Below are 12178 nucleotides of genomic sequence, written 5' to 3' on the forward strand. Positions count from 1 at the left end.
CTGAGCTACAGAAATCTGGAAATGGTTTTAGGGCAAAAGTAACAATAGGTTTCTAGAAATCAAATCTGACAGCAGAAAATCCTTAAACTATGTGAGAATAATTACTTCCTGATAACCCAGAGCGAGGACAAGAAGATGTCAGAACTTTAAAGCAAGAGATTGAGATTCGGGATTTAAAGATGTTTAAATACAGTTACAGACTTTTCATTAGCCACAACAAATCCTCATGAAAGCCTCCCCATTCAGCACAAACACAAAGCAAAGGTTGCTAAAGGTTATTAGTCCTTTCTTGGAGTTTGATCAATGTTGTTGTGATCCTTTGAGAGCCAGTATTAGTCAGTAAGCCTGTTAACGTCTCTGCTCCTGACAGTCCAGTCCATACAACCGGTTCTGTTGGTTGAGCAGCTCTTTCCTAATGCCTGCTTCACACGGCAAGATTTTCATTCCGATTATTGTCAAAAATCGAATTATCTTGATGGCTCTGAATATAATCTTAAGGAATCTTCCTGCCATGTGTGAAGAGTGATCTGGTCTCCTCGGAAGGACGTCAGGTCCACTCGGGGATATTCAACATTTTGGACTGTCTTGGTGTGTGAAGACAGTCCAAACGAGAACGCAGTCTGATGAGACGAAATGATGGAAACACGGAGGGAAATACAAAATACAAAACAACTGCCACGAAGCCCGGTGGACGTTGTATCGGTTCATATCGGTTCTTTTTTCTCTGTTAAATATCGGCCACAAACTATTGCCGTTGCTTCTTCACAGTCGGCCATGTTTGTTTACTGTGAATTCACATTTGTTCTCGAGAGGTTTCGCGGGATTTCCCGTGTTGGTGAGTGAAATTGGTTTGTCACACTGTAAGACCAAAACCTGTTATACCTAAGATTTTTCCTCATCCCGTGCGATCGCTCAAGTTTTGAAAATCGGCAGACGATTTCAAATCTTGCCTTGAGGAGCAGAGGACAAATGTTGACACTCATAACTAGCAACAGAGATTCATGCACACTGTTCAGTGTCATGAAATCCTCAGAAAATGATGTATGTAGTTACATCCACTCCTGGATGTGGATGTAACCGAGGATGTTCTTCACCGAGAAGCTCCGGACTGATGGGGTTGGCATGATACGTCGATGTGACACAGAGGACTGAACAACACTGGCCAAGTGGTAAACTGGGCTGGAGGTCCCAGTTTTTGTAGAAAGGTGCATGAAGCAGCCTTCAAACTTTTGAGGGATATTTCTCAGCCTTCCTGGTAAAGTTTCCTCAAAGGTTCTTTGAGGATCTCTGGATACTTCCTGGATGTCTTGGAAGCAACCGGGCTACAAGACACCTGGATCAAATGTTTGAATTGAAAACATTGTACCTCTGGGAGTCTGGTCTCCCAGACTCCCAGGATGGGAGACCATCCTGGGAGGATGCGGGGAAAGGATGCGTCAACCGATTGTTGAATTTCTGATTCAAAAGGAGAATATGCTGTTCATCCTGGAACAGTGTAGTAGATCTTTATCCATTTTCAGCAAAGCATTGAGCCTCTTCTCAGTCTAAACTGGACCAGACCTTGGGGTGCTGATTATGCCATACGGTGGTATGGCTCTGTAGAGGGATGCCTGTGACTTTACCAACCTGTCAACTAGCTCCTATTGAGATGCTCCAGTTGAAAGGAATCCCAGTGTAATGGAAACTTAAACCGGCACAGGTAACACGCACTCCCTCTGGACCTGTTCATTGGCGATGTCGTCCATCCAATGATAATAACTTTACACCCAGATTCCTAAATCATCATCATCTAAAACGGCATAGTTAAAGTTCATTTTTAGACCAAGAATCATCTTCAACCTGACTTAGTAAAGATGTGAAATGTCTGTTTGTTGCAACAGTTTTAAAGCTATGGCCGCAGAGTTTTGACAATCTTTGAGAGGAAATCAAGATGGTGGATTTCTCCGTTTCTTAGAACAGAAGCTTGTCTGCCTTCAGATCGATTTAACGTCAGAGAAAGATTTCCACAGGATGTCAGACAAAAAGTTGTGGGCTTTCCAGTCAGACAGCCCAGAGATTTTAGCTTCTTCATCCTCTGTGTGTATATAAACTTGTTGGAGACTGCAGCACCTCAGGGGAATAACCAGCCTTTAACTCACTGCTGCAGACATCCTGACAGCTCATCTCTGGACAATGTTTCACATCAAGCTGACTGAGCTGCTGCTGCAGATTTTAGACAGGAGGGTTTAAGCAGAAAGACATTGGGAACTCGTGTAACTGATTTAATGATTAGTAAAACATTAGACCGCCGAGGCCCTGACTGAATTTGACCTTCCTCACAGTCTCCATGAGTCTCTGGTTTTGGCCTGGTTGTAGGATGCCTACAACGTCATTGGCGAGGATTTGGACCCAAACCCACCGAAGCTAAGACCTTCAACTGATCAATTGACTCTGAATCATCTTTTAAAATATGGTAGATCCCCACCTATTTACAGATTTCATGGCACTGATTGGTTGCGGAGATAAGAGCCTTCCTTTTCTCCAAAGACATTAGCTTCTGTCGTACTGTTAACACAGTTTCCACTGTGCATATTAATGCAAACTGAAGTATATTTGGTGTTTAAACTACTATAATAGGCAGTTATTAGCGTTTTAGAGCGGGTCTCAAGTATTAGTGGGCGGTTGAGGTTGACGAATACGACTTCCTATTATTTCCTTAATGGTGGGCACAGCTAACTAAAAAGCTAGCTATGCTAACCCTAAAGCACTAATCATAAACATTAGTTTTGCTAATGCTAAAGTGCTATATCAACATGGAATTTAGTGGAAGCTAATGCTAAAGTGCTAACGTCAATCCAAAATATAAAGACTACAACCTTGAGCATCAATTAAATTTCATAACTGACATGTTCTATAATTCCCTAACATATTTACGTTTACATCTCGTTCTCTGCTGTCAGTGATTTATTTTTGCCCATATGTTTCCTGTTTTAAATAAAACTTATTGAGAATAAAAGAGGGAATGTGAAAGGAAACAGAACTGCTGCGTAAAGAGACTTCAAAATAAGAGCATGAATATAAACGTCAAGCTACTTGAAGAATTCTTAACAGAAGAAACTAAAACTTCATGTCAAACTTTATTCAACTGAAAGTTAAATTAGCACTTTATAGTTTAGTCCAGAAATGTTAATTTAGGAAAAGATGAGTGAGCTAAATATTTTCAAAAACACTAAATGAAATAACAGCTCAGCTACTAGCGCCCCCCAGTGGATTGGCTTATTAGATGTTTGAATATATCTCAGTTGTTTAGAGGTGAGTGTGAGTGAATAATAGAAGTGATAAACTTGCCGTAAATATTTAATTTGGTGATTTTTCTCCCCTCCAGATTGAAAATCACCATGATCACGTTGCTTTCAGAGCCATTGTTTTCTACCACAGCATTTTCTCGTCCCAGTGATGGTTTAACGTGGGGATCAGAAAACGGTGTTTATAGTGGAACTGCAGTCGGTGTTTAGCGTGTTGAAGGCTGTGGACCTTCCTGAGCTGCAGCAGCTGCCCTCTGCGCCCCCATCACTGTTTGTGGTTTATTAACCTCCTTCTTGTTTACAGACTCCAACAAATCGCTGGAAACACTCAGGCGAAGCGCTGCTCTCAGGTCAGCGCCTGCTTGTTGGTTTCTCTCTGTTAGCGCTGCTTGTCCTCCCCTGCTGCTCCGCTTTCGCTCCACTCTTCACGGACTTTGTTACATTAAATTTGGGGCTTTTAGTGATTTATTTGAGACATTTTTTTTAACCAGCATGGGATAATTATGCTGCAAGAAACAGCAATGATTTTTAAAGAAAAGCTTTGCGCAATTTATGTAGAATTTTCTCTAATTCACACAGGAGGAAAACTGTGCATAAAAGGTCAAAAATTAAACACATTTATGTCTTGGAGAAGCAATTTTACAGTTTATTTTACACAAAGAGTGTTTGACACTTCATTAACCTTTTAGACAGGATTGATGCATGGTACCACGATGTAGCAAAAAAGTTAATTTACAGCTTCAGGCCCTGATATTTTGTTGGTACTCAAGATTTAACAGATTATGAACTGGTGAAAAACCAGTAAAATAAATTGTTCAGATCTCACTGCAACCAATCAAACTACAACCCAACAGACGGCCCATGAAACCGTGTCTTTGCCTTCATCAATGATGAGTGCAAATCTGTTTGTTTATTAGCCATATTTTTGTAAACATGTGCAATGTTTGTAACTATTACAAGTTATAGTCTCACTTGGCAAACTATTCCTGGTCATGACAAAACAGAAGGTAGTTTTATTGAAAGCATTCCTACATTTTGAGAGGAACCATGCTGAACTCTGGTGGGCATTTCTCCCTCTGGTGACATTAAGCTCACTAAGTTGGACGGTAATGACCCTTGACCCCCAAACTGGTCCTTCAGAGTCCAGGCTGCCTCCTGTTTGGCCGGTGTCAGTTTGCGATGTGGCTCCGTTGGAAGGGCCCCGTCCCCTGCGTCTGACCTTGTGCCTCTTTAAGGGCTCAACATCGGGATGCGATGTTGCTCCTTTTCCATTCATCTCTTATGAACCTTGTGTAAAGCGTCTATTGTTTGCCCTTCTGCAGCCAAGCGACCGGTCAATTTGTTGATGTGAAATTTCAAGTTTGTAAGCATTGACATGTACATAAGAAAGTTAAAAAATGTTCAACTTGCTGCTGTGGTTATCAAGTTCTGTGTGTTGGATCAACCTCATTGGTGGGAAACTGTTGCTTTTCACCGACATTTGTTGCTCCCGGTGTATGAACCCCATTAGCCTCAGGGCCCCTGCTGACCCTCTATCTGTACAATTGTGTCACAAATAATACAGCAGAGATTCACTGACTTTGTAAAGTAACTACTGCTGTAGCTCAGCAGTTTATGTTGTCATCTGTTAAATCGTCTGTTTTAATTCCAACAAAATCGCCGATGTTTCTCCTCACCTGTCAGTGATCCTAATTTCATGCCTGATTTAAAGGTGTGTAATCACGTTGCGGTAAAACTAATTACATGCTGTTCACAGTGACTTTGAGTCGTGCATAATTGAGCCTCAGGAAACAAGCAGCTTGCATTGAATCCATGAGGCGAGTCGAATAATTCTCATTTGGTTTGCACTTTTGCTTCATCACGTTCTGTTAAACCGGGGGACAGACTTTAGACGGCGTGTTTTTGTTCGTGTTCTCAGTCTCACGCATGTCGGCGACACCTCTGACCAGACTCTGATGAGTCCCATCACACAGATCACAGCGCCTCTGATCTGGAATATTCTGGCTCATATTCAGAAGAAACTGTAATTATTTCTGACAGATTGCTCTTCTCAGTGATGAAGCATGAACAGTTCTCATTACAGAGCTTTATTCAACATACCACTGCCCAGAATAAAACAGCTAATGCATGTTGCCGCTAGCTTACATGCTAAATATGCTAACAGCTTGAATGCATATAAGCAATCAACTGAAAATATGAACCATTTCTGCCAACAAAGTTAGTTGGATGCTGTATATATACTGCTATGTTAAATATTTTTTTTTTACCAACTTGCAGGCTCTGATCTGCCTAAAGAAAAGCTGCAAACGATCTATAGTAGCACATCGCTAACAGGAAGTGCTAATACCGCAACTTCCGGTTTCCCAATTTTCAAAATGAAACTGAATAAACAACGTAAAACACACTAAAATTTTGTCAGATTGAACAATCAATGGTGGCTGAGGAGCCAAAATAAAACCTAGAATAGTTCTCAGTTCTTAGCAAATGCGTATTGATGCTAGCTTAAATATGCTAACAGCTCAGAGGCAACATTTCCATCAACTGAAAATATCATGAACTATTTCTGCCAATAAACTTAGTTGGACAATGTAGATAAATGCTGCCAGATGTGTAATAAGCAATTTTACAAACTTACCAGCCACCTTAAAAAAAGCTGCAAACAATCGTGGAAGCTAACATCGCTAACAGGAAGTATGAATTCCACAACTCCAGATTTTTAAAATTAAACTGAATAAAAATGTAGAATACACTAAAAATAGTGTCACACTGAACAAACTGTCTTTAACCCCTTGAGATAAATTTCCTCCTTTATAAAGAAAAGCTGGTGGCAAAATATGAACCTCGCAAAAAAAGTTTGCATTTTAATATTTAAACACTGAAGCACTTCTATTCTGTTTGCTTCACTTTGTAGTAATTCCTCACTTTAGTTTCCTATTTTTGCCACAGTACTGAATAAAAACAAACAGAACAAAAGAAAGAAAGGCGTTTTCTGCTGGGAGAAATCGACACATTGCTCTACGTAGCATAATGTTAATATTTGCAGCAGTGAAATTTTCCCCTGAAAAAGTGAATTGAATCTGCGAAGCTCTTGAGAAAAACCCGGCATTTTGGGAATCCTACGGCTCCAGGAATAATTTACAGCGGAAACGTCGTTCAAAGCTTAAACAGCTCGCAGGGAAATGCAGATTTTCCGGCTGAAGTGGCTTTTTGATGCCTTTTAGTTATTTTCAGTTCATCCTTATTAAACTGTGGAAAACTGCAGCTTTGAGCTGTTTGTAACAATATTCATGACTCAGGCTGCGGCCAGATTCCTCCAGATGACCAAATATGGCCGATCATGAGTGGGCATTTTATTTTTAGGATTCAAAATAAAAATAAACATAAAAGAAAATGGATAAAAATAAACAGATGCCACACTAATATCAAGATCTAAAAATATATTACTGGTTCCTGTAGGGTCATTCTTTGTGGAAATTCAATGCAAATATTGCAGAAAAAACTTGAAAAACTGTTAAAAAAAACTGAATTTGTTACTAGATCTTTATTTAAAAACGTTAAATGGCTCCATTTAGCCAAATTGTTAAGAGCAGTTGTGAAAATTAAATGAAAGTGTCCCGAGAACAAACCCTTGAGGATCTCCACAATCCATATTCACCAATTCAATTCAAATTTAAATTAAAAAATATGTTATTGATCCGAAATGAAAATGAAATGTTGCTGTGTATCAGATTACCTAAACATTTTTCAGAGTTATTGTGATAGCTGTTGGCAGGAAAGATCTCCTGTGGCAGTCTGTGTTACAGTGAATCTGAAGAAGCTTCTGACTAAAGACCCTCACTGAAACACAAAGTATTTTCTGTTTTGTTAAATCAGATCTGAACCAGTTTAGCAGAAACTGGTTTGTGCCCGAAGCCTCCTTTAGATCGACTCAAACTAAAACCGGAGTTTTAGCTGCATCGCCGTTAGCATTCGTTTAGCTTAACGCTTCTACCAACGTGTCAGAACTGTGCTGCACTCTAAAGATACAATGTGTGTGAAATTTTGTTTAGCAAATTTACTCTTCATTGCTTTCCAGTCAGGATTTAGAGTCCAGCTGCTGGTGCCAGTCTGTAGTCGCTGAAACAGGCCTTTAAATTAACCGCCCAGAAACATTCAGAATGCTAACCAGATGCTCAGCGTATGCTAACAATAAAAAGCAGCTGGAAACAAGGTAAGAATGGTGTCTCATGTGGTAGAAGAGCAGATGCATAATTCCTCAGGGAGCTGTTAGAGTCTTCAAGTGCTCTCCATTTAATATGTTGTCATATATATTAATTACCCCCTACCCAGAATGCCCTGACCCCCCGCGCCCCAGCGACTCATTGATAGCGTCGGGCTGTTAGCGGCGCGATCCGGGAGTGGCGGCGGTGTGAGGAGGTTAACGCAGATCCACAGGCTGTGCATTAATCACTGAAAGGTCAGGCGGGGAAAGGCCGCTGCAGCAAATTAGTTCTGGGCGACGGCAGGTGATCTGAATGCACAAGAAACGCAGAAAGTTAAAGCAAAATCAATGGATCAGACGACACGACTCCCTGCATTCATCAGGCTGCTCAGGCAGACGTAACCAGCGGAGGATTGTTATGTCAACTGAACTCGATCGACAGCTGTCGTTAAATGAATTCGTCATTTCCTGTGGAAAAAATCGAAGCGTTTCTGCTTCTGAAGGGAGCCAACCTGCAGACTCTGGGACGATTTTCCTCATTTTACCGCGGATGGAAAACGATAATGAAACAGCCGGAGGATAACTCCTCTGGGCTGAAACGTCTCCACAACAATCAGCAGACACAAATGGAAACATTCACTTTGACAGGAGGGGGATGAGACCTTAAAGGGAAACTGTCATACTTCCATGAACAAGCTAGCATCGCTTTATGGGCTACAGAAAACTGGATCTTCACACTTTTTAACCAAAATCGTCCTTGGAAAATCAGATTTCATCGCCTCAGTTCTGCTTCTCTTGAGCTCCTTTCAGCATGAGCTAATTTAGGGTTCTGTCACTTTTATGTAAATGAGCTGCTGCAGGCCACGCCCCCTACATCAGCGTTCATACTTTATGAAGCACGGAGGAAAAAGAACAATTAATTCAATCAAAAATCATTCTGTGATTTTCTTAATATAATTTTCATCAACAAATTATTTAAACAAAATCTTTGTTTAGTTTATTTTATTCATGCATCCATATCCTGTGATGTCACTTCCTCCTTCACCAGACCGCTCATGGCTGTAATGGAGGAAGGTTAGTTTCTCACTGAGCTTTTGTTGACTTACAGTCTCAAATATTTTCATGTTTAGCATTGGGGTAAATATTTAGCTACAAACTAGGTATTTAGTTAGCAAGCTAAGTACTAGCTAAAATTTAGCAACCAAATATGGCTTGCTAAACAAGCCATATTTACCAGTCTAGTTTGGAGTTATTTAATCTCCAAGTTATTGTAGCTAAATATTTGTCTCCAAACTAAATATTTAGTTAGCAAGCTAATTATTTGGTTTAATAAAAGCAAAATATTTAGCTTACTAATTTGCTTGATGCTCGACAATTATGACTTAATCATTATACAGACTTAAACATTTAGTAGTTGCCAAAAAATGGCTGAATGGTTTTTATTGTTTCCAGAATCAGTAGAAACAGAAATGAAAGTATAAAAATGTGAAAACAGTGAATTTTTTATACTATTTCCCTTTAAAAAACGGGTTTTCTGATGCAGCGATTGCTTTCTTTCTGTTTTCTTCCAAGAGTTTTCGACTGAAAACAGAACCAGACATAATTTCTCCTGTAAACTTTCCGTCCACTGCAGCAGCCGGCAGCTTTGTGTCTGATGTTATCGCTCAGCTTCTTGTTGTTTGTGTCTGTTCTGCTGTAGTTGTGTTTCGGTCTTTGTCTCCAGTGTTTTGCTCTGATAGAGAAAAACTCCTGGATTTAAACCGACTCTTATCGCTAAGAAGACATTAAACGAGAGGCTCAGATGTCCGAAGTGACATCCCACTCTGGGAGATGAATGGATCTCCGCTGCAGAGCGTTCCCATTATGGAATCACCGAGAGGCTCAAGGACAAATCTGGGAGAGAAAAGTATGAGCATTTTATTAGATTATTGCTGCGTTAAAGCATTCGGTTACTCTGCAAACACGCTGTATGCCTGGATGTAGTTTAGGTGAAGTAATAAAACCTTGTGAATGCTTTATGTTGGTGCTCAGAAATGAGTTTCCTCAAGATTTAAAATCATATTGGTTGTTTCTGCTGCGACCTCCATTATCCAGGACATAAAAGCCCCCCTCTGAAGTTAAATGAAAATGTTTGTCATCATAAAATGAAGCTGAAAAAAGAAAAAACACAACGTTTTTCTTTTTAAGTGCTCAGTCCTGACAGTTTAAGCCAGCAGCGTGGTGGGTCTGGTTGCCGTTCGGTGTCAGATGGTGCAGCAGGTTGGTTAAGATTCAGGACGCAGATTATCACGAAGAGACAAACGAGGAAAAACAAAAATAAAACAGATTTCCTTGTTAAACATGTAAACTTTCTTAATAAATCAGGGAATGGTATGTATATTAAGGTTTAAATCAGGAAAGTTTGATTAAATTTACCAAATCTAAATTAAAATGTCTCAAGTTCCACAAAAAGTCTGTAAATTACGCAAAATGCTTTTTTTCTCAATTCTGTTGTGATATTAAAATGATAACATTTTTAAAAATGTATTTTTGTTTTTTTAGGAGCCGTTTTGGAAGCCTGGGTCTGATGTGGAGCCGCTTGTAAAGTTAGTCAGAAATTAACAGCAATAATTTTATCTTGTCATAAGAGGAAATAAAACGAAGGTTAAATTTTCAAAGACATATTTTCAGCATTTTATTGATTTATTTATAAATAAGATAAATAATTAGGTTGCTATTCAGATCAATGTTAAATACTTAGTTTTCAAAGTAAAAATTAGTTTAATAACTAAATATTTATTTTGGAGCTAAATATGTAGCTTATAAAAACATATTTAACTTACTAAATTAAATGAAGTTGATGAACTTCACTCTGTGGAGAATCCAACCACAGAACTTGTAAATGAATGATTTAGTTTGATGTTAAATATTTAGTTTGCTAATTAAACATCCAGGTTGGAGTTACATATTTCCCCTCAAGCTAACGTTTAGCTTGCTAACCTTCCTCAGAGTGGTGCATTCAAAGACACTCCTTTTCTGTTGGCTGGATTTGGTCCGTCTGTGTTGAACTTTGAATTGAAGTTTCTTTTGTTTGGTGTCAGACATTTTGTTTTTAAAGGTTATGCGTACAAAGCGTCCAGCGCTGACCTTTAGCTCCCGGCGTTCTGTCAGACTCCTCTCAGGCCTCGCTGTGTTTGTTTCCACATCACAAACTTTCCTATGGAGCTGTGGAAGTTGCTCTGATTAAACATTCAGTCTCCATCTCACACCAGGCTAATCCAGTGATGTTTATGAGCGCTCCATGTAATCATTTGCACCGTCTCGTTCCACCTCCAGGTGTGATGAGCAGCAGCTCGTCACCTCCTGACACCGCCGGACTCGGCGCTGCCGATAGAAAGCCTGAAATTGATTCCCCAGCTCCAGGCTGGATTCAGTCGTCGGCTGTAATTGTGTTACAGGCGAACGCATCAGCAGCAACACATGAGCTGCTGGGTTTATTGGAGATGAAGCCTTCCTCCGCTTCGCTGATGACGAGCAGAGAGGAACCTGTCAGCCAGATAAGGTCAGCAGTGGGAGAAAGCTTCATTACATTAATTATCTCTATGCAAACTTTTATTTTATTTACTATAACTGGCTATGTTGTTATTTTTAGCAAAGGAAAATGGAGACATTCCTTTTACAGATAGTTTACATGATTCTTGTTTCTCTCGAGTCATAGCAAGTTGTTTCTTGAAACTTACGGTGCATTTCCCAACAGCTCAGTTCAGTCCGCTTTATTCCAACTCCAGTCCGTTTGCCTGGAGAGTCCGGTTCATTTGAGGAGGAGTGAACGCTAAGCGAACCAAAAACCAAACTCTGGTCCGCCTTAAAACCTCGATCTTGGTTCGGTTGAAGTGGACTCTGGTTCGGATCGAATGCATAAGGACCGCTCTAACAGCAGGAAGTGGACTACAGCACAGGGCATTCTGGGTAAATACAACCAAAACAAACGTGCTAGCCTAACGCTAGCAGCAGAAATGGCTCCTGGTCTTTAGTCAAAGACAAAAGAGAAATCCTCCGACCGCTAAAATCTGACGCCTCCATCTTGTTTCCACTTGGTGAAGAAGGAAGTTGCTCTCAGTGTCTTCAGAGGTTTTTGTGTCGTTTCCTTCAGTGGTTCTTGGTGCAGCGCCCCCACAGGCCAGGAGGGGAACAGGTTGGTTTGACTCAGAGCAGAGAGGAAGAGAACCACAGCTGCTGGAGCAGATGAAGTTCTGATTTCAATAAAACCGAATCGACCAAACTTCCTTTTACACAAAATGTAGACAGAAATGGAGGCGTCAGATTTCAGCAGTTGTAGGATTTCTATTTGGTTTTGACTAAAACCACACACCATTTCTCCCGCCAGCACCAAGCTATCATGTTTGTTTTGGTTGTATTTACCCAGAATGCCCTGCACTATAGTCTGCTTCCTGCTTCCGGTCCGCTTTGCGTTCACATATGCATTCAAACCAAACCAGAATTTCCTTCAACCGAACCCAGACCGAGGTTTCCAGGCGGACCAGAGTTCGGTTCGTTCACACCTCCCCAAAGTAAACCGGACCTTCTAGGCAAACCAACTGGAGTTGGATTAAAGCGGATTAAACGGGACTGGTGTGAATGCAGCCTGGTGGTTTTCTTGAAGAGGACTTCCAGGTATTGATGGTCCAAAGATTTGATCAAGAGGAAGAACCAC

The sequence above is a fragment of the Xiphophorus hellerii genome, chromosome 7 (assembly GCF_003331165.1).
Source record: "Xiphophorus hellerii strain 12219 chromosome 7, Xiphophorus_hellerii-4.1, whole genome shotgun sequence".
Classification (NCBI taxonomy): domain Eukaryota; kingdom Metazoa; phylum Chordata; class Actinopteri; order Cyprinodontiformes; family Poeciliidae; genus Xiphophorus; species Xiphophorus hellerii.